The sequence below is a fragment of the Schistocerca nitens genome, chromosome 6, assembly GCF_023898315.1.
Source record: "Schistocerca nitens isolate TAMUIC-IGC-003100 chromosome 6, iqSchNite1.1, whole genome shotgun sequence".
In the NCBI taxonomy this organism is placed as follows: Eukaryota; Metazoa; Arthropoda; class Insecta; order Orthoptera; family Acrididae; genus Schistocerca; species Schistocerca nitens.
The window spans coordinates 587,022,138-587,048,875 of NC_064619.1; positions in this window are offsets into that span (position 1 = coordinate 587,022,138).

Here is a 26,738-nt window from a genome sequence, read left to right on the forward strand (position 1 = left end):
CCATCCCCGCGCCACACTGGTACTGCAGTTATCACAGTTTTGCCGACTACCCTACTACGCCTCCCTCGGCGATGCAAATTCCAATTCACGCCTCAGTCCATTGATATTCCCCTTAAAAACTCGCATCAGCATTGCAGAGGCTCTCCTATATTGGAACAGTGCCTTAGCAATGAGCGAAATGTGTTTAATCTTGTGTGTACCTCAGGCGTATGTGATACATTAATGATATACAGTTGATATTCCTAAGAGGTGTCAATACTCACCTTTATCTGCGATAATGATATAGACTGAATTGGAATATGTGTCGGCGAGGGAGAAGTACTAACGCATTCCGTACAGCTACGGTAGCTCTTGTGCCAGTGTGGAGCAGTGGATAACACATTTGCCTCAGTAAACAGGAGTCCCTAGTTAGAATTCTGTTACTGGTACAAATTTTAATTCTTTGCTTCACCTAAGTCATTGTTGTACATAAAAGTGAGACTCAATACGTCTCAGAAACACCAAATGTATTTGATTTATTTTGATAGGGTTTTCGCCGATTGCTACGACGATTCAAGAGGAACGTTTACGTATATGATTCATGGTTTACAATAATGATGAGAGTGTAATATAAGTATTTTGAAGTGTTACATATTTAATTGGAGTTTGGTGTGACCTCTGGCGGTAATGATTGGAGCCACGAGCCAGTCCAGCTAGAGAAGACGCATGCGTGGTTGTAAGAGTATGATACGCTCGATATAACATTTGTTTACTTTTGTTTGTACATTCTTACTTCATACCAGGATTCTTACGCTTGCAGGAGATCATGAGCTTGCCTTCTTCTTTCACTCACCTCCTTATCACTCGCCCCACTGTTTCTTTTATGTTCGACACGTACTTCGAACTTCCCACTTGTTTTTAGTTCTTGCTCTCTAATAGTTATACCCGATTATACACTCCTGGAAATTGAAATAAGAACACCGTGAATTCATTGTCCCAGGAAGGGGAAACTTTATTGACACATTCCTGGGGTCAGATACATCACATGATCACACTGACAGAACCACAGGCACATAGACACAGGCAACAGAGCATGCACAATGTCGGCACTAGTACAGTGTATATCCACCTTTCGCAGCAATGCAGGCTGCTATTCTCCCATGGAGACGATCGTAGAGATGCTGGATGTAGTCCTGTGGAACGGCTTGCCATGCCATTTCCACCTGGCGCCTCAGTTGGACCAGCGTTCGTGCTGGACGTGCAGACCGCGTGAGACGACGCTTCATCCAGTCCCAAACATGCTCAATGGGGGACAGATCCGGAGATCTTGCTGGCCAGGGTAGTTGACTTACACCTTCTAGAGCACGTTGGGTGGCACGGGATACATGCGGACGTGCATTGTCCTGTTGGAACAGCAAGTTCCCTTGCCGGTCTAGGAATGGTAGAACGATGGGTTCGATGACGGTTTGGATGTACCGTGCACTATTCAGTGTCCCCTCGACGATCACCAGTGGTGCACGGCCAGTGTAGGAGATCGCTCCCCACACCATGATGCCGGGTGTTGGCCCTGTGTGCCTCGGTCGTATGCAGTCCTGATTGTGGCGCTCACCTGCACGGCGCGAAACACGCATACGACCATCATTGGCACCAAGGCAGAAGCGGCTCTCATCGCTGAAGACGACACGTCTCCATTCGTCCCTCCATTCACGCCTGTCGCGACACCACTGGAGGCGGGCTGCACGATGTTGGGGCGTGAGCGGAAGACGGCCTAACGGTGTGCGGGACCGTAGCCCAGCTTCATGGAGACGGTTGTGAATGGTCCTCGCCGATACCCCAGGAGCAACAGTGTCCCTAATTTGCTGGGAAGTGGCGGTGCGGTCCCCTACGGCACTGCGTAGGATCCTACGGTCTTGGCGTGCATCCGTGCGTCGCTGCGGTCCGGTCCCAGGTCGACGGGCACGTGCACCTTCCGCCGACCACTGGCGACAACATCAATGTACTGTGGAGACCTCACGCCCCACGTGTTGAGCAATTCGGCGGTACGTCCACCCGGCCTCCCGCATGCCCACTATACGCCCTCGCTCAAAGTCCGTCAACTGCACATACGGTTCACGTCCACGCTGTCGCGGCATGCTACCAGTGTTAAAGACTGCGATGGAGCTCCGTATGCCACGGCAAACTGGCTGACACTGACGGCGGCGGTGCACAAATGCTGCGCAGCTAGCGCCATTCGACGGCCAACACCGCGGTTCCTGGTGTGTCCGCTGTGCCGTGCGTGTGATCATTGCTTGTACAGCCCTCTCGCAGTGTCCGGAGCAAGTATGGTGGGTCTGACACACCGGTGTCAATGTGTTCTTTTTTCCATTTCCAGGAGTGTATTATCGTCTTATTTCTCGCTGTCACCGTTCCCTTGCATTCCTTTCCGTTAAATTTCAGTTCATGTATTCCGCCATTTCCTCTCTCACATTTAGCCTCTCTTTTACCTCTTCTTGTCCATTTTTCCACATGATTAAACCATCTGCCTACACCATTGTTTTCATGTCCTATTCGCGCTGCCACTCCTGTCATGGTTCAAATGGCTCTGAGCACTATGCGACTTAACTTCTGAGGTCATCAGTCGCCTAGAACTTAGAACTAATTAAACCTAACGAACCTAAGGACATCACACACATCCATGCCCGAGAGAGGATTCGAACCCGCGTCCGTAGCGGTCGCTCGGCTCCAGACTGTAGCGCCTAGAACCGCACGGCCACTCCGGCCGGCGGACTCCTGTCATTATCCCGTGCTGCACAGTACACGAGATAATACACTACCTTCCTTTAGCCCATTTTTCTGTTCAAAGTAGCCTCTCCACCTACCTTTCCGCCACTCACATTTCCTTGATGCCTTTTCTTTATTCTTCTTACAGTTAGCTCCTGACATTTGAAGGGTAGGAGTGAAATAAAATAACTCCCGTAGCCCAAAACGACCAGAGAGGAAACTCCGCTAACAGTCCGACTACCAAGGTGGAGCCGTAGTGGATCACACATCGTACACTGTTGGCGGAGCCACGACAACACTTTCCCACTTCCACCGAATGGTCAAAGCACTGGCCTGTCGCAGCAACTCAGGTCACTCTGTTTCTACATGGGTTGCAGAAGGTGGTGGATACAGCTCTCTCAGAGTTCTGCTCAGTGGCATACAGGACTTCTCCATCGGATACAACACAGGTTTGTGGTTGAGTGGAAAGAGCTGATTCCAAATCATAGACATCTTTTCTACCGTAAAGTGCAGCACTAGAGATCTGAAAAGCTAGTGTACATTACAGACGACTTCAATTAGCACACCAAGTACTGTTTGTGATCCTTCTCAATCAACCATCGCCTATAACTCAGTGGGTACATCACCGAACCTCTGACGTGGCACCGAAACAGAGAGTTTTACAAATACTGGAGAAATACCTAGCGGCGGTCTCCAACCCTCACACTGCGACGTGCCGGGGTGTAGAAGAGTTTGTACCTCTTTAATTTGTCGAATTTTGCTTGAGAACTAGACGTGCACTCTACCCCCTCCTTACCTACCACCTAATTGACTATGTGCACAATAGTAACGAAAGTAATTGATGGTGGACCCTGCTAGTTGGTAAAAAAGGAGTGCAAACTCACAATAATTTAAATAAGAACCATTATCTACTCAGTAAAGAAAAAGGGAATTTTATCACAATAAACAACAGGAAATGGGATTCTGCATCTATCTATGAAATGATATGCGGATTAAAAATTACAAGGCGATTTATTATACATCACAACACAAAGGTTCAAAAATGGCTCTGAGCACTATGGGACTTAACATCTATGGTCATCAGTCCCCTAGAACTTAGAACTACTTAAACCTAACTAACCTAAGGACATCACACAACAACCAGCCATCACGAGGCAGAGAAAATCCCTGACCCCGCCGGGAATCGAACCCGGGAACCCGGGGGTGGGAAGCGAACAACACAAAGGTACTTGATTGTCAATACAAATAGTAGGCTAAAGGGTAGGTTATACAGAACAATTATGAGAATAAGAGTTGGCTCGAGAACAAGGGCCTCCTACTCTCTGTGATGCAATAGATTGATGACAATGATTGGAGGACCTAATGAATCAAATATTACTCTCCCAACTATAATGCAGTTTTGCAATTTGTAGTGAGAGCTCAAACGGGATCACATGGAGAAGCAAGCAAGGTGGACATACGGCAAAGGGAGAGCGCGTGCTGCTGACGACTTCAGTATAAAAATGAAAGGTCCTACAATGCCGGAGCCACAAAATACTTTACCAGCCCTGAAACCTGCAGCACATCGCCGGTAGGCAGCGTTCTGATGATGTAGGCGCCGACTTCTGCTGTTGCTAACTCTGTTTCAACCCTGGCCTTGAAGGCTTTCCGAGAATTCTAAGTTTCACCGAAAAAGTGCGACCAAGTCGGGAGACCGTCCAGCTCTGACAAAGATCAGATTCTGCGCCCGTGCAATGCAAGAGCGAAGCCAACGTTACTCATCTCCCCACTATCCTCGAAAACAGTGAATCAGCTTTCAGTGCTGATTCCAAAATTCCCCCACACTATCTCAGAACATCATTCGTGCCAATGGCGACCGTTCCCCCCATTTTCGAGCAGGGCTTTATGACGTCAACTGGCCTCAGTTTAAGGTGACAAATCATGCCCATGCCTCTGCTATTTAGCCCGGGGCACTGAACTTGCCGTTTGACCGGCTATGAAAACAACCTGCCTAGACCACCGGCCATCCGGCGCCAGACAGTCGCGCCCGGCAGGCCACGGTTCACAAGTATTCTCAGAATCATGAGGAAAATGCAGTCAGTCGATGCTAGCAGTCTTCATCCCAGACGCACCGGTTCGGTAAACACATAAACTGTGGCAAGACTCAGATGGCTCGCATGTTGTTTCGCCCTGCCTACAATAGGTGAAACTCGACTGAGGTCAATTGTCCCGCCAGTCGCTCAAGCCCATTGATGTACGACCCTCTCAATATTCGCGGAAGTGCAGCCCCCCACAGGAAATGCAGTGTGCCACATGCTCCGGTGCTCGCCTCACGCAGGCCATCCAGGGAAGTAACAGAGGAAACTAAAAGTAAGACCACATACAGTTCCCAACATGCATAACAATCAAGTGAAAAGTATTTTGAGCTCTCAGTACAACTACTCTCATTAGAATAACCTTATTCGACCTGTTAGCACCGTGCAATGACATAAAACATTAATAAAATTGATGAAAATGAGAGGCGACATGCAAAAGAGGGCATGGAACCTCTCAACACCTTTTATCCATGGGGCTACGTAAAAAAACGCACATTTATTCCTGCAATGCCTGACACTCTTGAAAGTCTGCGACATCCCATGGTTGAAGCTGTGAATTCGATAACGCGAGACCAGCTGCTTCATGTGTGGCAGGAAATGAGCCACCACTTTGATATTTGTCATATAATACATTGTGCTCACACTGAATGCATAAAAATTTGAACTTTTCTCTTTCTGGGAACGTTGGAACTGTGTTTATAACTTTTGTAGTTTGGGAGCAAGAAAGATTTGAAGTCTGTACCTTCTTTTTAAATAGCCCCGTACATTAATATGCATCCTTTGTTTCATTTGTGTAATATTACACTACTGGCCATTAAAATTGCTACACGAAGAAGAAATGCAGGTGATAAACGGGTATTTATTGGACAAATACAGGGTGTTTCAAAAATGACCGGTATATTTGAAACGGCAATAAAAACTAAACGAGCAGCGGTAGAAATACACCGTTTGTTGCAATATGCTTGGGACAACAGTACATTTTCAGGCAGACAAACTTTCGAAATTACAGTAGTTAAAATTTTCAAAAACAGATGGCGCTGCGGTCTGGGAAACTCAATAGTACGATATTTTCCACATATCCACCATGCGTAGCAATAATATGGCGTAGTCTCTGAATGAAATTACCCGAAACCTTTGACAACGTGTCTGGCGGAATGGCTTCGCATGCAGATGAGATGTACTGCTTCAGCTGTTCAATTGTTTCTGGATTCTGGCGGTACACCTGGTCTTTCAAGTGTCCCCACAGAAAGAAGTCACAGGGGTTCATGTCTGGCGAATAGGGAGGCCAATCCACGCAGCCTCCTGTATGTTTCGGATAGCCCAAAACAATCACACAATCATCGAAATATTCATTCAGGAAATTAAAGACGTCGGCCGTGCGATGTGGCCGGGCAGCATCTTGCATAAACCACGAGGTGTTCGCAGTGTCGTCTAAGGCAGTTTGTACCGCCACAAATCCACGAAGAATGTCCAGATAGCGTGATGCAGTAATCGTTTCGGATCTGAAAAATGGGCCAATGATTCCTTTGGAAACATGGCGGCCCAGACCAGTACTTTTTGAGGATGCAGGGACGATGGGACTGCAACATGGGGCTTTTCAGTTCCCCATATGCGCCAGTTCTGTTTATTGACGATGCCGACCAGGTAAAAATAAGCTTCGTCAGTAAACCAAATGCTGCCCACATGCATATCGCCGTCATCAATCCTGTGCACTATATCGTTAGCGAATGTCTCTCGTGCAGTAATGGTAGCGGCGCTGAGGGGTTGCCGCGTTTGAATTTTGTATGGATAGAGGTGTAAACTCTGGCGCATGAGACGATACGTGGACGTTGGCGTCATTTGGACCGCAGCTGCAACACGGCGAACGGAAACCCGAGGCCGCTGTTGGATCACCTGCTGCACTAGCTGCGCGTTGCCCTCTGTGGTTGCCGTACGCGGTCGCCCTACCTTTCCAGCACGTTCATCCGTCACGTTCCCAGTCCGTTGAAATTTTTCAAACAGATCCTTTATTGTATCGCTTTTCGGTCCTTTGGTTACAGTAAACCTCCGTTGAAAACTTCGTCTTGTTGCAACAACACTGTGTTCTAGGCGGTGGAATTCCAACACCAGAACAATCCTCTGTTCTAAGGAATAAACCATGTTGTCTACAGCACACTTGCACGTTGTGAACAGCACACGCTTACAGCAGAAAGACGACGTACAGAATGGCGCACCCACAGACTGCGTTGTCTTCTATCTCTTTCACATCACTTGCAGCGCCATCTGTTGTTGAAAATTGTAACTACTGTAATTTCGAAAGTTTGTCCGCCTGAAAATGTACTGTTGTCCCAAGCATATTGCAACAAACGGTGTATTTCTATCGCTGCTCGTTTAGTTTTTATTGCCGTTTCAAATATACCGGTCATTTTTGAAACACCTTGTATATTATACTAGAACTGACATGTGATTACATTTTCAGGCAATGTGGGTGCATAGATCCTCAGAAATCAGTACCGAGAACAACCAACTCTGGCCGTAGTAACGGACTTGATACGCCTGGGCATTGAGTCAAAGAGAGCTTGGATGGCGTGTACAGGTACAGCTGCCAATGCAGCTTCAGCACGATACCACAGTTCATCAAGGATAGTGACAGGCGTATTGTGACGAGCCAGTTGCTCGGCCACCATTGACCAGACGTTTACAATAGGTCAGAGATCTGGAGAATGTGCTGGCCAGGGCAGCAGTCGAACATTTTCTGTATCCAGAAAGGCCCGTACAGGACCTGCAACATGCGGTCGTGCATGCTCCTGAAATGTAAGATTTCGCAGGGATCGAATGAAGGGTAAAGCCACAGGTCGTAACACATCTGAAATGTAACGTCCACTGTTCAAAGTGCAGTCAATGCGAACAAGAGGTGACCGAGACGTGTAACCAATGGCACCCCATACAGTCACGCCGGGTGATACGCCAGTATGGCGATGCGTAATACACGCTTTCAATGTGCGTTCACCGCGATGTCGGCAAACACGGATGCGACTATCATCATGCTGTAAACAGAACCCGGATTCATCCGAAGAAATAACGTTTGGCCATTCGTACACCCAGGTTCGTCGTTGAGTACACCACCGCAGTCGCTCCTGTCTGTGATGCAGCGTCAAGGGTAACCGCAGCCACGGTCTCCGAGCTGATAGTCCATGCTGCTGCAAACGTCGTCGAACTGTTCGTGCAGATGGTTGTTGTCTTGCAAACGTCCCCATCTGTTGACTCAGAGATCTAGACGTGGCTGCACGATCCGTTACAGCCATGCGGATAAGATGCCTGTCATCTCGACTGCTAGTGATACGAGGCCGTTGGGATCCAGTACGGCGTTCCGTATTACCCTCCAGCGCCCACCGATTCCGTATTCTGGTAAAAGTCATTGGATCTCGACCAACGCGAGCAGCAATGTCGCGATACGATAAACCGCTATCGCGATAGGCTACAATCCGACCTTTATCAAAGTCGGAAACGTATTGGTACGCATTTCTCCACCTTACACGGGGCATCACAACAACGTTTCACCAGGCAACGCAGGTCAACTGCTGTTTGTGCATGAGAAATCGGTTGGAAACGTTCCTCATGGCTGCACGTTGTAGGTGTCGCCACCGTCGCCAACCTTGAGTGAATGCTCTGAAAAGCTAATCATTTGCATATCACATCATCTTCTTCCTGTCGGTTAAATTTCGCGTCTGTAGCATGTCATCTTCGTGGTGTAGCAATTTAATGGTCAGTAGTGTATGTGTGGTATAATGTTACGTGTTTATCTGCTGTCGTCTAACTTCATTGTATGGGCTTGAAGATGACGTGATTAGAACATCGGAAGTGTTTACACAATACAACAATATTAAAATAACATCTATTGGTACAGTATTATTACATTTGATCGACCATACATCGTCCCACGCTCCTGAGCCCAAGATAGAGTTACATTTACATTTTGGTACTGTCAGTTTGCGAGGAATTACGCTGTGGTGGTCGCGTGTGTGAATTTTGATGTGTAGACATCGGGTGCCAGTCAGGCAGGGGTGAAGCAAACTGGTAACCTGAGGCAGGCGCTTGTATGTAGGCACCCGTCCGAGGTGTTGCGCTCGCTTGTGAGGGCGCGGCTCTTGGATTGCAGCGGCGATACTGCCGCAGCCGTCAGCCCTGGTGTCGGCCGGTCCTGGAGCACAGAGGCGAATGGCGGGGTCGTCGACCTCCCAGGCGCCGCGGGCTACCGCCGCCGCCACCGCCGCCGCCCACTGGGTGCCACTAGACTGCGTCTGCTGTAGCGCTACGCAGTGCGCACGCATCTTCTCCATCACCGTGCCGATCTTGTTCTTTTTATTACGTGTAGCCCATCATAATTTTTTCTATTAAAAGTCTCCTTTTTAAAACGTCCACATGAAGCAACACGACGTACTATGCGCTTCGACGATTAACAATTCCTCACAAACAGCATAGTACAGAAATACCTCAAGGCTAACAATGCCTTTAGTATCTTTCAGATAATTTGCAGTTCACGCCAGTCCTTTTACACGAGTCGAACACGCATATCTTTTGAAACTAGGCACTCTGAGAACTCAAGAGTATTAAAAATCCTTAGTGCATCCTCCACTTCACCAGGAAGTCTCACAGAGGAAACCCACAACCCAAATGAAACTGAAAACTAGGTCATCACAGAAATTAGAAACTCACAGTAGACGATAACTTCCACATACAAAAAAAGGGAGCTTTAATGAAGAAGCAAGCGATTAGTCATAAGATCAAGAGGAGATAGAGTCACCCAAGTCCATGGCATTCCTCCTAGATGTCAGCAACATTTCAACGACATTAGGCATAATTCTAAGGAAACATTGTGTGAAACTTATCTTCCCTCCACCTATAAGGATTTGTGCTGTTTTCGATTCGGCAAAGGACGATCTAACATTAGGGAGGGCTCGATTCTACAGAATACCTTGCCAGTGTGGCAAAGACTGCTGTAGTTAGACACGCACAGTGCTTAAAAGGTGCGTTGAACATGATCGCCATACCCGAATTTTGCAGCCCAATAAGACACAGCCGGGCACAGGACATTACATGAGTTATTCTGCCACAGAAATCTTGGCCTCGACGAGATACTTCTGGGACTCAATTATTAAGAAATCGGTGTAAATGCTTTTGGCGGATGATCTTATTAATCGTGATGGCGGCTTTCAACTGCATAAGGCATGGGAGCTGGTGATTAATTTACAAGTCGTATCGGTTCACTGCCGTCATTAGCAGCTACAATAAAAGTATTAAGACCAGACACGTTTTGCTTTATTTTAAAGCACCTTTAGTGGTCACTGTAACAATATCGTACTTTCACTTACAATTTTGTTTGTTATGATCATTAAAAGTTTGCATGCTTTACTTGTCACTACTGTAAACAGTTTGTATTCTCTTCGTTACTCATTCTGTGTCTGAAAGTATCACTGTTCTCTCGCCATTTCACGTGGTTTGTTTTGCTATTGCGGGTTGCGTTTGTTTCCGTAGAGTGGAATCGTCTGCTAACGCTCTGTGAGTGTTTATATTTGCTGATTAGGGGTAGAGAGAGAGAGAGAGAGAGAGAGAGAGAGAGGGAGGGAGAAAGACAGAGAGAGAGAGAGAGAAGATAGTATTGTATGTGTGTGTGTGTGTGTGTGTGTGTGTGTGTGTGTGTGTGTTTGTGTGTGTGTGTTTGTTTGTGTGTGTGTGTGTGTGTGTGTGTGTAAAGGGAGCTAACATTTCCTAGTTATAGTGTGTGTCAGTTATTGCTATCCTATGGTACAGTGGTGAATGATCTAGGGTGGGGATATTACCTGGCTTGTGATATTATTTTGAGGTGTCTATGAGGGCAGTTCTTTCTCAATGATGTTTTATTGGTTTAAATAGCGTCTGGTTGCTTATGTCTGTCTGATTGTTCATTAAATGTTTCTTCTCTATTATTGCTTTTTGAATTTTCAAGACTTTTTTGTTGCACAAAATTGTTAAGGCTTTCGTGGCCACTTGTTGACAAACTGCCTATTGGCTTCTGTCTCGGGTTCTTCGGCCGACGTTCATCTAATGATTTTTCTGACGTTTCGCCAGCACGAGTGGCTGGCATTGTCAAAGCTTCACCCTCCATTGCCGGTGGTGAACTGGAGGCGAGCTCGCGGCCGCAGACTATATGTACCTGGCGCGCCAACGTCCGAGGGCTTCTCCGCGGTCATTTCCGGTGCGGTTCTCCTCTTGCTACCTGCGACGGTCGTTCGCTGCAGTACGGGAAGCCAGGATCCGTTTACCTTAAGGCTTTCCTCTTTCTTGTTGAAACTGTTCGCGTGTTTTTGGATTTCTACAGCTTCTCTGAACAAGCGCGTGTGATAGTGCTTCTCTACAGCCAGAACTTCCGTGTCGGCGAATTTTATTACGTGGTCGGTCTCATTCAGTGCGTGTTCTGCCACGGCCGATTTCTCCACCTGCCCCAACCTGCAATGTCGCTTATGCTCTTTGATCCTGGTGTTAATGGATCGTCCAGTCATTCCGACATAAACTTTTCCGCATGTGCAAGGTATACGGTATATTCCCGACATTGCAAGTGGGTCTCTTTTCTCCTTCGCCGATCTAAGACACTCTTTGATCTTCCTTGTCGGTTTGAAAATCGTCTTTACGCCGTGTTTGCGCAATATACGGCCGATTCTGTCCGTCACTCTGGGAATGTATGGCAGAAAGGCCGTACCCGACATTTCTTTTTCTGGTTCCTTACTTCGCCGAGTGTTTGGCTCTGTTACACTTCTAATGTAATTTGTGGAGTACCCATTGCTCCTCAGAACAGTTTCCAGGTGTTGCATTTCTCGTTTGAGGTGTTGAGGCTCACATATTCGTCCTGCTCTCGTTACGAGCGTACTAATCATGCCTCTTTTCTGGCTCGGGTGGTGGTTTGACAGTTTGTGGAGGTATCGGTCCGTGTGTGTCGGTTTTCGATACACGCTGTGTCCCAGGTTTTCGCCGTCCCTTGTGACCAGCACATCTAGAAATGGCAGTTTCCTGTCCTTTTCTACCTCCATGGTAAATGTTATGTTGGCATGGAGGCTGTCACTGAGACACTTGAACAGCCTCCATGCCAACATAACATTTACCATGGAGGTAGAAAAGGACAGGAAACTGCCATTTCTAGATGTGCTGGTCACAAGGGACGGCGAAAACCTGGGACACAGCGTGTATCGAAAACCGACACACACGGACCGATACCTCCACAAACTGTCAAACCACCACCCGAGCCAGAAAAGAGGCATGATTAGTACGCTCGTAACGAGAGCAGGACGAATATGTGAGCCTCAACACCTCAAACGAGAAATGCAACACCTGGAAACTGTTCTGAGGAGCAATGGGTACTCCACAAATTACATTAGAAGTGTAACAGAGCCAAACACTCGGCGAAGTAAGGAACCAGAAAAAGAAATGTCGGGTACGGCCTTTCTGCCATACATTCCCAGAGTGACGGACAGAATCGGCCGTATATTGCGCAAACACGGCGTAAAGACGATTTTCAAACCGACAAGGAAGATCAAAGAGTGTCTTAGATCGGCGAAGGAGAAAAGAGACCCACTTGCAATGTCGGGAATATACCGTATACCTTGCACATGCGGAAAAGTTTATGTCGGAATGACTGGACGATCCATTAACACCAGGATCAAAGAGCATAAGCGACATTGCAGGTTGGGGCAGGTGGAGAAATCGGCCGTGGCAGAACACGCACTGAATGAGACCGACCACGTAATAAAATTCGCCGACACGGAAGTTCTGGCTGTAGAGAAGCACTATCACACGCGCTTGTTCAGAGAAGCTGTAGAAATCCAAAAACACGCGAACAGTTTCAACAAGAAAGAGGAAAGCCTTAAGGTAAACGGATCCTGGCTTCCCGTACTGCAGCGAACGACCGTCGCAGGTAGCAAGAGGAGAACCGCACCGGAAATGACCGCGGAGAAGCCCTCGGACGTTGGCGCGCCAGGTACATATAGTCTGCGGCCGCGAGCTCGCCTCCAGTTCACCACCGGCAATGGAGGGTGAAGCTTTGACAATGCCAGCCACTCGTGCTGGCGAAACGTCAGAAAAATCATTAGATGAACGTCGGCCGAAGAACCCGAGACAGAAGCCAATAGGCACTTTTTTGTTGGTTTAGGAGATATTCCTTGTTGCTGAATCTAACTCTTTTTACATCCTTTTCTACTGTGGTAGCGTGGTGAATCCGAAAATGTTAAATGATTGGTGCCATATTGCCGAGCTCTTTTGTTTTCCTTGCATTTTATTTGCCTGTCCTAAGTATAGAGGATCACAGCTATTCCACTAGAGTTGAAAACGGCCAGGTTTTTTATAGACGTCAGTTTGATCTTTCTTTTTTAGACATTTCTGTATAGAGTTGGGCTTCAGTATGCTATTTTTATTCCTTACTTCTTGAGCATGTTCTCAGTTCCGTGTGTCAATAGGTTTCCATATGTGAATGTCTATTAGCTTGTCTTTTGAGTTTCTGTGTTGTTCTCTTGGTTCACCAGCTCAGGAGCTCTCGTCGCTAATCCACCAGACTGATAAAATATGGGGCAGACTCGCCTCCCTGTGCCCCGGAAGTGGGTGCATTAGCGCTGTCGGCTATCTGGGTGGGTCAGTACAATGCTACACTCTCCAACAATATTCGAAAAAAATTCGTCAGAATCCCGCGACCGCTCACGGAAATGCGCCAAAGTAAAAGTCATCAAAATTGTTTGCTCAGGCGCCAATTCTGACATTGTGGCTGGCACCTCGGGCAGCATATGCCACGCTCGTAATAGATAAACTGCATAAATTAGTATGAGACGTGAATAGATCAGCTATAGATAGAGCGTTATAAATCGGCATCCGGCTACCAAATACGAGACCCCAATTGCATAGCTATAGATAGGGTGTTATAAATCAGCTGCTGGCCCTCAAGTACAAATCGTTAAAAATCAGCACCATTCGGAACACATTGTATCGACTATTCTGTGTCTCATATTGCTATTAACCTCAGCAACCTCAAAGGTGTGATATCGTAATTGGCTGATGAAGTGCTGTTGTGTTGTCTGATGTGGCTTCTGCAGATATAAATAGAGTAATATTACGAGAGACGCCCAATAAGTAAAGCAACACATTTTTTTATTAAAGTAGGTTAAGTTTATTCAGTAGACCAATGCACCATACTATTCCCAACTCATTTGGCTACAAAACTCTATTTTTCAACGTAATCTCCATTCAATGCGTCGGCTTTACTCCATCTTACTGGAAGGGTCTGTGTGCCCGCATGGTACCACTCTACTGGTCGATGTCGGGGCCAACATCTTGCTGCATCAGTAACCTCGCCATCATCCACGCACCACTTACCCTGGAATGCATCCTTCATCGGGCAAAACAGTGGAAGTCTTCATGGTCTTGATCAAGTGGCGAGGAACGCAGCGCGCACACAACTCTAAGTACCCTAATTAGTGGACGAATGTTTCAGCACTACCAACAGTGACGTCGACCACCCCAAATAAGAGTGGTCACACGTTCCAACAATGAAACAATCAGAGCTGTGTGCTGCTGGCCTGCATGTGGGAGATTGGATAAGTTTGCATGATCTTTTTGCGACGATGGAGTATGTCATCGTCGCAAAAAGATCATGCAAACTTACAGTTACTCACTGTGCTTTTTTTCACTAACAGATCTCCGCAGACATTCTACAAGCTCCTACGAATATCTGCGATGACCTAGTTTTCCAGCAAAAGAAACTCAATGACAGCTCTCTACTTTGATTTGGAACGCAACTCCGTTACATAGGTCATTTTGAAGGTCACGTATAGAGCCACAACCTACCAGAACTTCATGAAACAAAACAGGCTCATGCATGAATGTTCCACGATGTCCCACAAAAAAATCCGCATGTTTTCAATCGAAAGTGGCCGCGGAAGGATATAGTGTATTACTTGTTGAGCACCCCTCGTATACATGCAAGAATATTGATTGAAGTTACATTCAAAGATAATGATAAAAATGTCAATTAAATTGATTAAACTTTGGTTTGAACAAGTCCAGAAATGACATGCATATAATGAAGTAGCAGTGACTATCCTAACTGGAAAACGCAGTTTTTTCAATAATAAAGAATGTATCTTTGAGCAGAAAAACCCTTGTCACTGTCATCTTTCATAACCTGTCTCACAGCAATATACCCAGACAGCCATTAATCTTTTAATGAAGAAGAGCCTAGAAATAAAAGAAAGGTTCAAGAGTGTGTGGCGGAACCGGTTTATAGTATTTTGTGACTTTAATTATTTATAAATGATATTTCAGGTAGATCAAAAAAATCTAAAACCAGTTACCTATTGTCAGCGTAACAATTCGTTTGATCTCAAAAATGACTATCCCGGCAAATATTTGTCACTCTGCTAAAGAAATCTCTACTTGAAGTTGTGTAGAAATGTTGCCTGTAAAGTCGTGTGAGTGGCAATAAATTGCATATCATTTATCAGATTTTACACAACTGTTACATAAGATGGCAGAACTTTTCTCTAGCAAAGGGATTTAGTCACAAAATACTACCCGCGCACAACACTGACGTATGTCTCCTACTAAAATATTTCATGTAAATCGTCCGAAATAATTAGGCTTCATACATCAGCAAATAAGAAATTGATACTACATAACGTGCTGTGAACACTATTTTTAAAGATGCAATCTAAGTAGAATTCTGTCTTTTAAAGTAGATTCGGAACCACCGGTGCACATTTATTTCCATTCATTTATTCCTAACAACATTCATGTTTGTTAAAATTCTCGATTCAAAACTGCCGCGGAGATATTTTCGCTAAGATGGCGGCAGACAGACGATAGTCAATTTGTCTATTCTTATTCTCGATTTATGTTATCAAGGTAATATATTTAGATAAAACTCTTTAAGCCTTTTATCTCTGTTCGTTAGCATTTAAAATCATTTTCAACGATAAATACCGACATTTTTTTTATACCAACTACTGGTAAACTCCGCTGTAAGTTACTAGCGCTAATGGTTGCACTCCTAATTGCGGAGCTGAAAATTAACACTTGAAAACATTAATTAGATTGGATTACAATTGAAATAAATACAAATCCACGTCTACACAATAGCGACTCTATTTTTCGGATAATAATTAACAATATATAGTTACAGGTTTTCTCTTTACAGACCTCACACGTCTCATTTCCGAACAGTTTATCCGTTAGCACAGGAAGAACAACTGAACCACAGTTATCACAGATAACAGAAAAAGATTGTAACTGTCATTGTCTATGAATGTAGTTCTCTGATAATAGTTTTAATTCACACAGAAATTAAATTATTACAGAAATAATGAAATAATTATCGTCATTTTTACACGATACAGTCCTTTTATACGTAGTATCGATAATATTTGTTGAAGTTTGTACACTTAGTTCATTTTAACATCTTGTGGCTAGAACATAGTGTCGTGGATATTGCAAGTGGAATTAAAATTCAAGGTGAAAGGATATCAGTGGTAAGATTCGCTGTTGACATTTCTATCCTCAGTCAAAGTGAAGAAGAATTACGTGGCCTGCTGAATGAAATGAACAGTTTACTGAGTACAGAATATGGATTGAGAGTAAATCGAAGAGAGACTAACATTATGAGAAGTAGTAGAAGTGAGAACAGCTAGAAACGTGGTATCAGAATTGGTGGCCACGAAGTATACGAAGTTAAGCAGTTCTGCTGCCTAGGCAGTAAAGTAACCGCTGATAGATGCAGCAAGGAGGACATAGAAAGCAGACTAGCACTCGCAAAAAGGGCATTCCTGGCCAAGAGAAGTCTGCTAGTATCAAATATAGACCTTAATTTGAGGAAGATGTCTCTGAGAATGTACGTTTGAAACACGGACTGTGGGAAAACCGGGACAGAAAATAATCGAAGCATTTGATATGTGGTGCTACAGAAGAATGTTGAAAATTAGGTAAAGGTAAGGAATGAGGAGGGTCTGCGCAGCATCGGAGAGGAAAGGAATGTATGGAACATAGCGACAAGAAGAATGGACAGAACTGTAGGACATGTGTTACGACGCCTGGGAATAACTTCCATGCTTGTAGAGGGACCTGTAGAAGGTAAAAACCATAGAGGAAGACAGAGGTTGGAATACATCCGGCAAATAATGGAGGATGTATGTTGGAAATGGTACTCTGAGGTGAAGAGTTTGTCACACGAGAGGAATTCGTGACGGGCCGCATCAAACCAATCAGAAGACTGAGGCTTTGATGATAAAAAAAAACTAACTTCAACACAGAAAATAACAGTTAGTTATGAGTGCAGTCATTATGGGATCGAACTACTCAATGAAATTCCAAAATACTTGAGTTTTAGTTGCTTTCTAATGACTTCTTTCCGCAGGTGTTCGCTACAATAACTTTTTACATGTGTGCCTGTGTTCCTGACCTAGCAGAAATTTATATAGGTGTGTAATTGCAATACCAGGAGAGCCACACAGAGGAGTCGATAATTGAGAATGCTGTTTGCTCGGATGCCTATGACGGAAAGAGTGAAGACAGAGGCCAGAAACCAGCAATTTCGGTTAAAAGATCAGAAGATCAAAATTAAATCAGCGATAAGTTTAACTTTGCCTCCAGCCTCTGAACTTGAGTGACAGTGGCTTGATTAAGAATATTAATTGTATTTATATTTAAATGTACTATGCAATAAGAGAAACGATCACATTCTTTTACTAATTGTTTTGGACGTTATTTTTCTTTTACCCGTTGCACTGTGTCGTGACAGCATTAATTTAATTTCATATTACTTGCTACAGATAAGTACCGCATTTGAAGATGACCATCTCCGTAACGCACTTTCACGAATACATGTTACTTCCGTTTGATTATAATAAGATAGCAGCTGATCTGTATACTAAGCGAACACGCACTGAACTGTCGGTATTGGAAGACAAACAACAGAACATTCCCTTTCGCATCATCTAACCCCCCATTGGCCGCCCTACTTGCTATTCTGTCCCTGAGGTAGGTGGGTAACTTAGTTCACCGTCTAATTCACCAATTTCAATGACAGTTAAGCACGGCCCGAGAGAGGTGGCACAGTGGTTAGCACACTGGACTCGCATTCGGGAGGACGGCGGTTCAATCCCGTCGCCAGCCATCCTGATTTAGGTTTTCCGTGATTTCCCTAAATCGTTTCAGGCAAATGCCGGGATGGTTCCTTTGAAAGGGCACGGCTGATTTCCTTCCCCATCCTTCCCTAACCCGAGCTTGCGCTCCGTCTCTAATGACCTCGTTGTCGACGGGACGTTAAGCAACACTAACCTAACCTAACCCAGTTAAGCACATCTTAAGATATTACTGTCTATGTAAGAATTTTTATTTTCTGCTGAGCGAGATTACTACATTCCTAAAAGCTCTTAACGTTAGTTGACGTTTTTGGATTCGGCTGTTATTTGCTAGGTGCATGTTTTTATAAAATACAACTGAGAATCGCGGGCCGAATACTTGATTCGGTCCGCATGCGGCACGCGCGGCACATTTGATGATCACTGCACTAAGAAATTTTCGAATGCTTTCCGTGGGAGAAGAATAGCTTTGTTACTCACTCCGGATCACTGACCTTCCACAAAATGCATCTCCTTTGCAGATGGGCCACGTCTTGCTTGATGCATGCAGTAAGTCCAAACAACTCCAAAAATTGTTTAAAAATTAAGGCATTTCAAACAACTGACTCAGGAGCATAAATTTGGCATCCTGATTGGCCTTCCTGTATCGCTCACACACCCGAATTGGCTGAATCACATTGATAGTAAACGTAGAAATTCAGATACAAGGCAATCAGTTCTTGATTGCAGTCGAAACGCGATGGAGAAATGTACATCTACTGACTATAAGACTGTTTCCCAACTATTAAACAGGATGTAACGTAACAAATGTTCATTATGATGAAATGTAGTACAAATTGTGACGTTACTGTCACATATAGCCTTGCGCTATTACTTCATTTCGCAGTTATCTTGTGAGCTGGACCCTGCGATCAGTATGGCGGGTGGTCTGCCGACGGAAGCGTCCCTATACCCTCGCTTGTTTGCAGAAAGTCCTTCGCTGAATCTCATTAGCTCAAGGGGGGGGGGGGGGGGCGGCTTTGGGACGAATAGACAGTTCGCAGTGGCCGGGCAATGACCCCGTCTGTGACTGGTGAAAGCCAGAATGTTACCTGCAACCCTCTGCCCCTCCATCCCCCCCCCCCCCCCCCGCACAGCCAACCCTCTCAGGGTCACTGGACGCCACGGCCGCCCTACAGCCCCCCAGAGGATAACAGAGTCCTTCTTTTCTGCACTGCCGGCCGGTGTGGCCGTGCGGTTCTAGGCGCTTCAGTCTGGAACCGCGTGACCGCTACGGTCGCAGGTTAGAATCCTGCCTCGGGCATGGATGTGTGTGATGTTCTTAGGTTAGTTAGGTTTAATTAGTTCGAAGTTCTAGGCGACTGATGACCTCAGAAGTTAAGTCGCATAGTGCTCAGAGCCATTTGAACCATTTTTCTGCACTGCTTCAAAAGACAGATGTCGCAGCACCATCTCGCCAGCATGGGAGAATCAGTTTCATACGCTCTAAATATTTGGTTCAGCCAATAGTCTTGAGTCGCTCTGGATAGAGTTCTTGGCAAATAAGGCTGACCAGTCACTAAGACATTCCTCCAGTTGAGTATTAGCTGAGTGTTAAAAAATGAGCGTCTTGTACGCAAAAGGAGGGCAGTTCAGCGTGCTTTCACCCGCTTTTTCATGGGTTTAACAACAAATATCAGTTGTCATACAGGTAATAGCATACCATCTGTGGTGTCACCGCCAGACACCACACTTGCTAGGTGGTAGCCTTTAAATCGGTCGCGGTCCATTAGTATACGTCGGACCCGCGTGTCGCCACTGTCAGTGATCGCAGACCGAGCGCCGCCACACGGCAGGTCCAGAGAGACTTACTAGCACTCGCCCCAGTTGTACAGCCGACTTTGCTAGCGATGGTTCACTGACAAATTACGCTCTCATTAGCCGAGAAGATAGTTAGCATAGCCTTCACCTACGTCATTTGCTACGAGCTAGCAAGGCGCCGTATTCAATTGATATTTATATTGTGAAGCATGTATCATCAAGAGCGATGTTCTACAATTATGGATTAAAGTTAAGTATTCAAGCCACTACGTTCTTTATTTATTAGACTCAACTCCTTTAATTGTTCCAGACCTCACGCCAGTCTGCGTGAGCTTAAACGCGTGTATTTCGGCCTCCTCTAGCAACACGATGTTGGCTCTTCTGCCAACACTACATCACCCATGTAGAGTTTTTGAGAACAGAGAGTTGACGTTCGCGGACTCGAATTCTGGGTATTCTATTCCAGACGGTTGAGGGGACGGCGTTATCTGTGGCCGCCGTTCGGTGCTGGTTAGCGCACACTACCTGTTTAAACAGGCGTAATTGCCGTCGCGAAATTGCCTTCGCGAAAACTCGCTGCCCATATTCTGCACAGCTAGTTACTTGCTTACTTTGCCATGCAACTTGTGTTGGTCATTAGGATAAAATTTGTGGCTTCTGGTTGCTACGTTGTTCTCTGTTAAGCGAGCTGCCCAGGTAAACAGATCCTATGTGCTGGCTGCATACAGTCTTCCACAGTTTGTTAGTACCTCGCGCTGCGAGTACCTCCCACTGTGTTAGCTTCTCTTTGTAATCCAAGTTTAACTATATAGATATTTACGCTCTGTTAATGTCATTGTGAATCACGTCACTCATTAGAGCAAATAAATAACTGTTAATCTCACGAGTAGAACACGGAAAGTGCCATAACATGATTTCACAGAAGGTTCGCTCGGTGGAAGACCACTCAAAATAATTCAGCATGTGTCTCATCTTCTCCGTAGATACTCGACCGTTTCTGAGAAAACAACGGTCAAAGTTTTCGAAATAATTTAGACGCCGTTTACACAGTGATAATCTCAGCCGAAATGGTGGCAGAATGGCAACTGTTGCGGCTTCTCAGTGTTTCACTCCGTGTTTGAAACCCGATTATTGTTGTATTTATTTTACGTATTTTTTTATTTTTTCATTTGTCCACCAATTTCCGCAGAAGGTTACTAGACGAATGTTTCTTATCATGTTAGGCGGTACAAGAGCGTTACTAATTGTAAAATGACAACTAGGTTGCACAGTGTCATACATTTACTATATAATATGTATGTATATTGTTCAGTTTTCATATTCTTATATTTATTCTTTGGCTTATTCTTCAGGAAGATTTGACGATTCCCATTGGATGGCAACGTCACTGAAACATTCTAAACACAGAAAGGCAGGTTTCACAGAGCGACATTTCTTCGTACGACTCTCATTCAGGAAGGAAATGTCTTTAAAATTGCTGAATATTTCACACGTTGGCAATAATTTGGGGCAAACCACTAAAACGGATAACTTTTCCGATGTCTCGTAATTGTGGTTAATTACAAATTAGGATACAGTACAGGAATTTCACCGAAAACAGTTTCAAATAATTTTTTCATTCATTTACTCTTTTTACTCATTCAACAGACATAAACTACTAGGCGAATAGGTAAAATATTGTTTCAACATACACTGGAACACATTCGCGTAGTAATGTTCTACGGACATCGGTAGATAAACGAAAAACACAGATAAAAGTAATCATCAGGTTTCGAACGCGGAGCGCAAGAGAGTGTAGCAGCAACGTGAACCATTGTGCCACTGCTTCTGCTGAACTATTTACTCCCTAAAATGCGCTTAAAGTACCTCATAAATTTGACCGCCGTTTTCTTAGAAAAGATCAAATATCTATGTGTAATCCGTGATACGAGTTCCGTTATTTTGGCTCCTCTTCCACTGAGTGAAGTTTCTGGGAAATCGCATTATGTCACTTACTGTGTTCTCCTCGTCAGTCTTGATTTCGATTTCAGGATCCTTCAACTTGTCCTAAGCTTGTTAAGCGATCCTTTAAAAATAAATATAAACGATTGTATTGCCACTTAGTTCACTTCACTGTGTGAATGTCCTTAGGCACAGTGGCCCAATGCAAGGATAACTTACTTTTATCCTGCCAAAGCAACGAGCATTCCATTCGCTCATCTTGCATCAGTACGATTTAGTTCCTGCATGTATTGCACTCTAAGGCAAGAAAATGGAACACCACGAAGGAGTTACCCGAATGCGACGAAAATGGTTACGTGTGGTAAACATGTATATACAAATAGATGATTAAAAATTCAGAAAATTGAATGATCTATTCAAGATAAAGGGCTTCACAAAAATAGATCAAGCAAATAACGTGTTGGCCACCTGTGGGATCTGTGCAAGCTGTTATTCGGTTTGGCACAGACTCATAGAGTTGTTGAATGTTCTCGTGAGGGATACCGTGTCAGATTCTGTCATACTGGCGAGTTATATCACGAAACTCCTGATCTGATTGCTGTGCCCTGCCCATAACGCTCCAAACGTTCTCGAGTGAGGAGAGATCCGGCAAGCTTGCTGCACAAGGTAGGGTTTGCCAAGCACAAAGACAAACAGTAGAAACTGTCGCTGTGTGTGGGCGGGCATTATCTTGTTGAAACGTATACCCAGCGTGGCTTGCCCTGAAGGGCGTGGAATCTCACTGACTGGAGAAGAATTGTTTTCAGCGATGAGTACCGCTTCGAACTGACCCTGAGATGACCAACGAAGAAGTCTGGAGACGCCCCAACACGGGTGAGATATCTACCTGATTGCCTCCAGCCACACGGCCCAACAGCCAGGAATGATGATCTGTGATGCCATTTAGTAGGAGGACCTCTTTGGTTGTCATTCGAGACAGCTTAGCGGTACGTCGACTGTAATCTACGCCACGTTTCGTTGCTCTTCATGGCCAGCCGTACGCGGCTTAAGTTTCAGCAAGATAACGCCTGTCCGTACCTGGCGAGAGTTTCTACAGCTTGTCTTCGTGCTTCCCAAACCCTACCTTGGCCAGGAAGGTCGCCGGATCTCTCCCCAACTGAGAAAGTTTGGAGCATTATGGGTAGGGCCTCCAAACCAGCTCGTGATTTTGCCGATCTAACGCGCCATTGGACAGGATTTCGAACGATATCTCTCTTGAGGACATCCAACAACTCTATGAAGCTGTGCCAAGCCGAATAACTGCATGCATAAGACCCACAGAAGGACCAACGCCTTACTGACTTGCTCCATTTGTGAAATTCTTCTCTTGAATAAATCAACCAACTTCTCTGAATTTGTGATCATTTTTTGTTTGCACATTTACATTACATCTGCCGATTACCGTCCCATTCGGATAATTCGTTCGTGATGGGTCTTTCCTTTTTTTGTGTATTTTATCAAAGCAACAGGCACTACACTCGCTCCTCCTGCACCAATACGCCGTTCTCTTGAGTGTTGTCGTGTCAAAGTACTCGACTTGCACCACCACACACACACACACAAGAGGCCTACAACAGTTCAAAATTACTATAATATTGGCCCAGAGAAGCAAGATGATGGTGTGTATCACATCCGTCCCACATTTTGCGACGTATTTGGCCAATATACGACTACATCTAAGAGGAAAGTCCTAAAGCTGAAGTCGTCCTTATCAGGACCCAAGAAATTCATATTGACACTTTCGATTCCTTGAAGAAATACAAGCGAATAGGACAAGAAAGTTGTGATAGTGAACCTCTGGGTTGCGGACACTAGCAGCCTCACTTGCTAACAGTAACCAGCAGACGCCTCCTGCTGATGTCTACGAGTTGCCCCGAAAAATATTGTGGAATTTACACAACGTAATCGGGCATCAGGCCCAAGAGCAGTACATTCAAGAAGAATGGTTTGTGCATGACACAGCGTCGGGACGTTTCGGTTACATTATTCACGGTGCACTGATTGATACCGTAACTGCAGAACATGTAGGAAGGAAACAGTTCCATGGACGACACGTTTCCACCGTCCTGTCGTCGTCGTCGTCGCCGTCGTCGTCGTTGTTGTTGTTGTTGTTGTTGTAGTCTTCAGTCCTGAGACTGGTTTGATGCAGCTCTCCATGCTACTCTATCCTGTGCAAGCTTCTTCATCTCCCAGTACCTACTGCAACCTACATCCTTCTGAATCTGCTTAGTGTATTCATCTCTTGGTCTACCTTTGCGATCTTTACCCTCTACGCTGCCCTCCAACACTAAAGTGGAGATCCCTTGATGCCTCAGAACATGCCCTACCAACCGGTCCCTTCTTCTTGTCGTGCCACAAACTCTTCTTCTCCCCAATTCCATTCAATACCTCCTCATTAGTTATGTGATCTACCCATCTAATCTTCAGCATTCTTCTGTAGCACCACATTTCGAAAGTTTCTATTCTCTTCTTGTCCAAACTATTTATCGTCCATGTTTCACTTCCATACATGGCTACACTCCATACAAATACTTTCAGAAACGACTTCCTGACACTTAAATCTATACTCGATGTTAACAAATTTCTCTTCTTCAGAAACGCTTTCCTTCCCATTGCCAGTCTACATTTTATATCCTCTCTCCTTCGACCATCACCAGTTATTTTGCTCCCTAAATAGCAAAACTCCTTCACTACTTTAAGTGTCTCATTTCCTAATCTAATTCCCTCAGCATCACCCGACTTAATTCGACTACATTCCATTATCCTCGTTTTGCTTTTGTTGATGTTCATCTTATATCCTCCTTTCAAGTACACTGTCCATTCCGTTCAACTGTTCTTCCAAGTCCTTTGCTGTCTCTGACAGAATTACAATGACATCGGCGAACCTCAAAGTTTCCATTTCTTCTCCATGGATTTTAATACCTACTCCTAACTTTTCTTTCGTTTCCTTTACTGCTTGCTCAATATACAGATTGAATAACATCGGGGATAGGCTACAGCCCTGTCTCACTCCCTTCCCCACCACTGCTTCCCTTTCATGCCCCTCGACTCTTATAACTGCCATCTGGTTTGTGTACAAATTGTAAATGGCCTTTCGCTCCCTGTATTTTATCCCTGCCACCTTTATCATTTGGAAGAGAGTATTCCAGTAAACATTGTCAAAAGCTTTTTCTAAGTCTATAAATGCTAGAAATGTAGGTTTGTCTTTCCTTTATCTTTCTTCTAAGATAAGGCGTAAGGCCAGTATTGCCGCACGTGTTCCTATTTTTCTACGGAATCCAAACTGATCTTCCCCGAGGTCGACTTCTACCAGTTTTTCCAGTCGTCTGTAAAGAATTTGCGTTAGTATTTTGCAGCTGTGACTTATTAAACTGATAGTTCGGTAATTTTCACATCTGTCAACACCTGCCTTCTTTGGGATTGGAATTATTATATTATCCTTGAAGTCTGATGGTATTTAGCCTGTCTCATACATCTTGGTCGCCAGATGGTAGAGTTTTGTCATGACTGGCTCTCCCAAGGCCGTCAGTAGTTCTATTGGAATATTGTCTATTCCCTGGGCCTTGTTTCGACTCATGTCTTTCAGTGCGCTGTCAAACTCTTCACGCAGTATTGGTTCTCCCATTTCATCTTCATCTACATCCTCTTCCATTTCCATAATATTGTCCTCAAGTACATTGCCCTTGTATAGACCCTCTATATACTCCTTCCACCTTTCTGCTTTCCCTTCTTTGCTTCGAACTGGGTTTCCATCAAAGCTCCTGATATTCATGCAAGCGGTTCTCTTTTCTCCAAAGGTCTCTTTAATTTTCCAGTAGGGAGTATCTATCTTACCCCTAGTGAGATAAGCCTCTACATCCTTACATTTGTCCTCCAGCCATCGCTGCTTAGCCATTTTGCACTTCCTGTCGATATCATTTTTGAGACGTTTGTATTCCTTTTTGCCTGCTTCATTTACTGCATTATTATATTTTCTCCTTTCATCAATTAAATTCAATATTTCTTCTGTTACCCAAGGATTTCTACCAGCCCTCGTCTTTTTATCTACTTGATCGTCTGCTGCCTTCACTACTTCACCCCTCAGAGCTACCCATTCTTCTTCTACTGTATTTCTTTCCCCCATTCCTGTCAATTGTTCCCTTATGCTCTCCCTGAAACTCTCTACAACCTCTGGTTTAGTCAGTTTATCAATGTCCAATCTCCTCAATTTCCCACCTGTTTGCAGTTTCTTCAGTTTTAATCTACAGTTCATAACCAATAGATTGTGGTCAGAGTCCACATCTGCCCCTGGAAATGTCTTACAATTTAAAACCTGGTTCCTAAATCTCTGTCTTACCATTATATAATCTATCTGATACCTTTTAGTATCTGTCGTTAGGATCATCATTTGTAGTGCTACAAACCGAAATATGAGTTGCATAAAATAGAAACCCAACTTCCAAAAAATTACTAAGCTATCGTGTCGGAAGACAATTGGGAGCATCATTCAAAGAGTTGTTTATCTTGGTCGATACTGGTCTGACAGGTAAATTATGAAGTTCAGACCTTGTGACATTATCAGTTGACGTTTTGTTCACTCTATGACAAACATCGGACGTGCTCAATTTGCTTACTTCGAACTTTATCTCCAATTACATATATATTGTGTTGTTTTACCTGATGTGGAATTTTCAAATTTGCAATTCCGTTACATTAACAAACTGTTCAGTTTTAAAGTACACTTAATCTGACTTGTGCTTCGGCTAACTGAAAATCTAGGATTGTGTTTTCGTGATTTGTGGAGTGAATAGAAACGGTAATCGTTGGTGTTTCTTCATAAGAATACCAATAATTTCACGGAAAGGAAGAATCTCCTGCTCTCAACCCAGGAGATTAAACTGTGAATGGAAAAAGTAAGCGGCAGTTTAGATTGCGTGCATGTATAATTTGTTATTTAGAGGGCAAAGATTATGTTTATGTTCTACTGAAAAAAGAAGGCCATTTAAACATGTCTGTTGTAACAGATGAAGAGTAATTT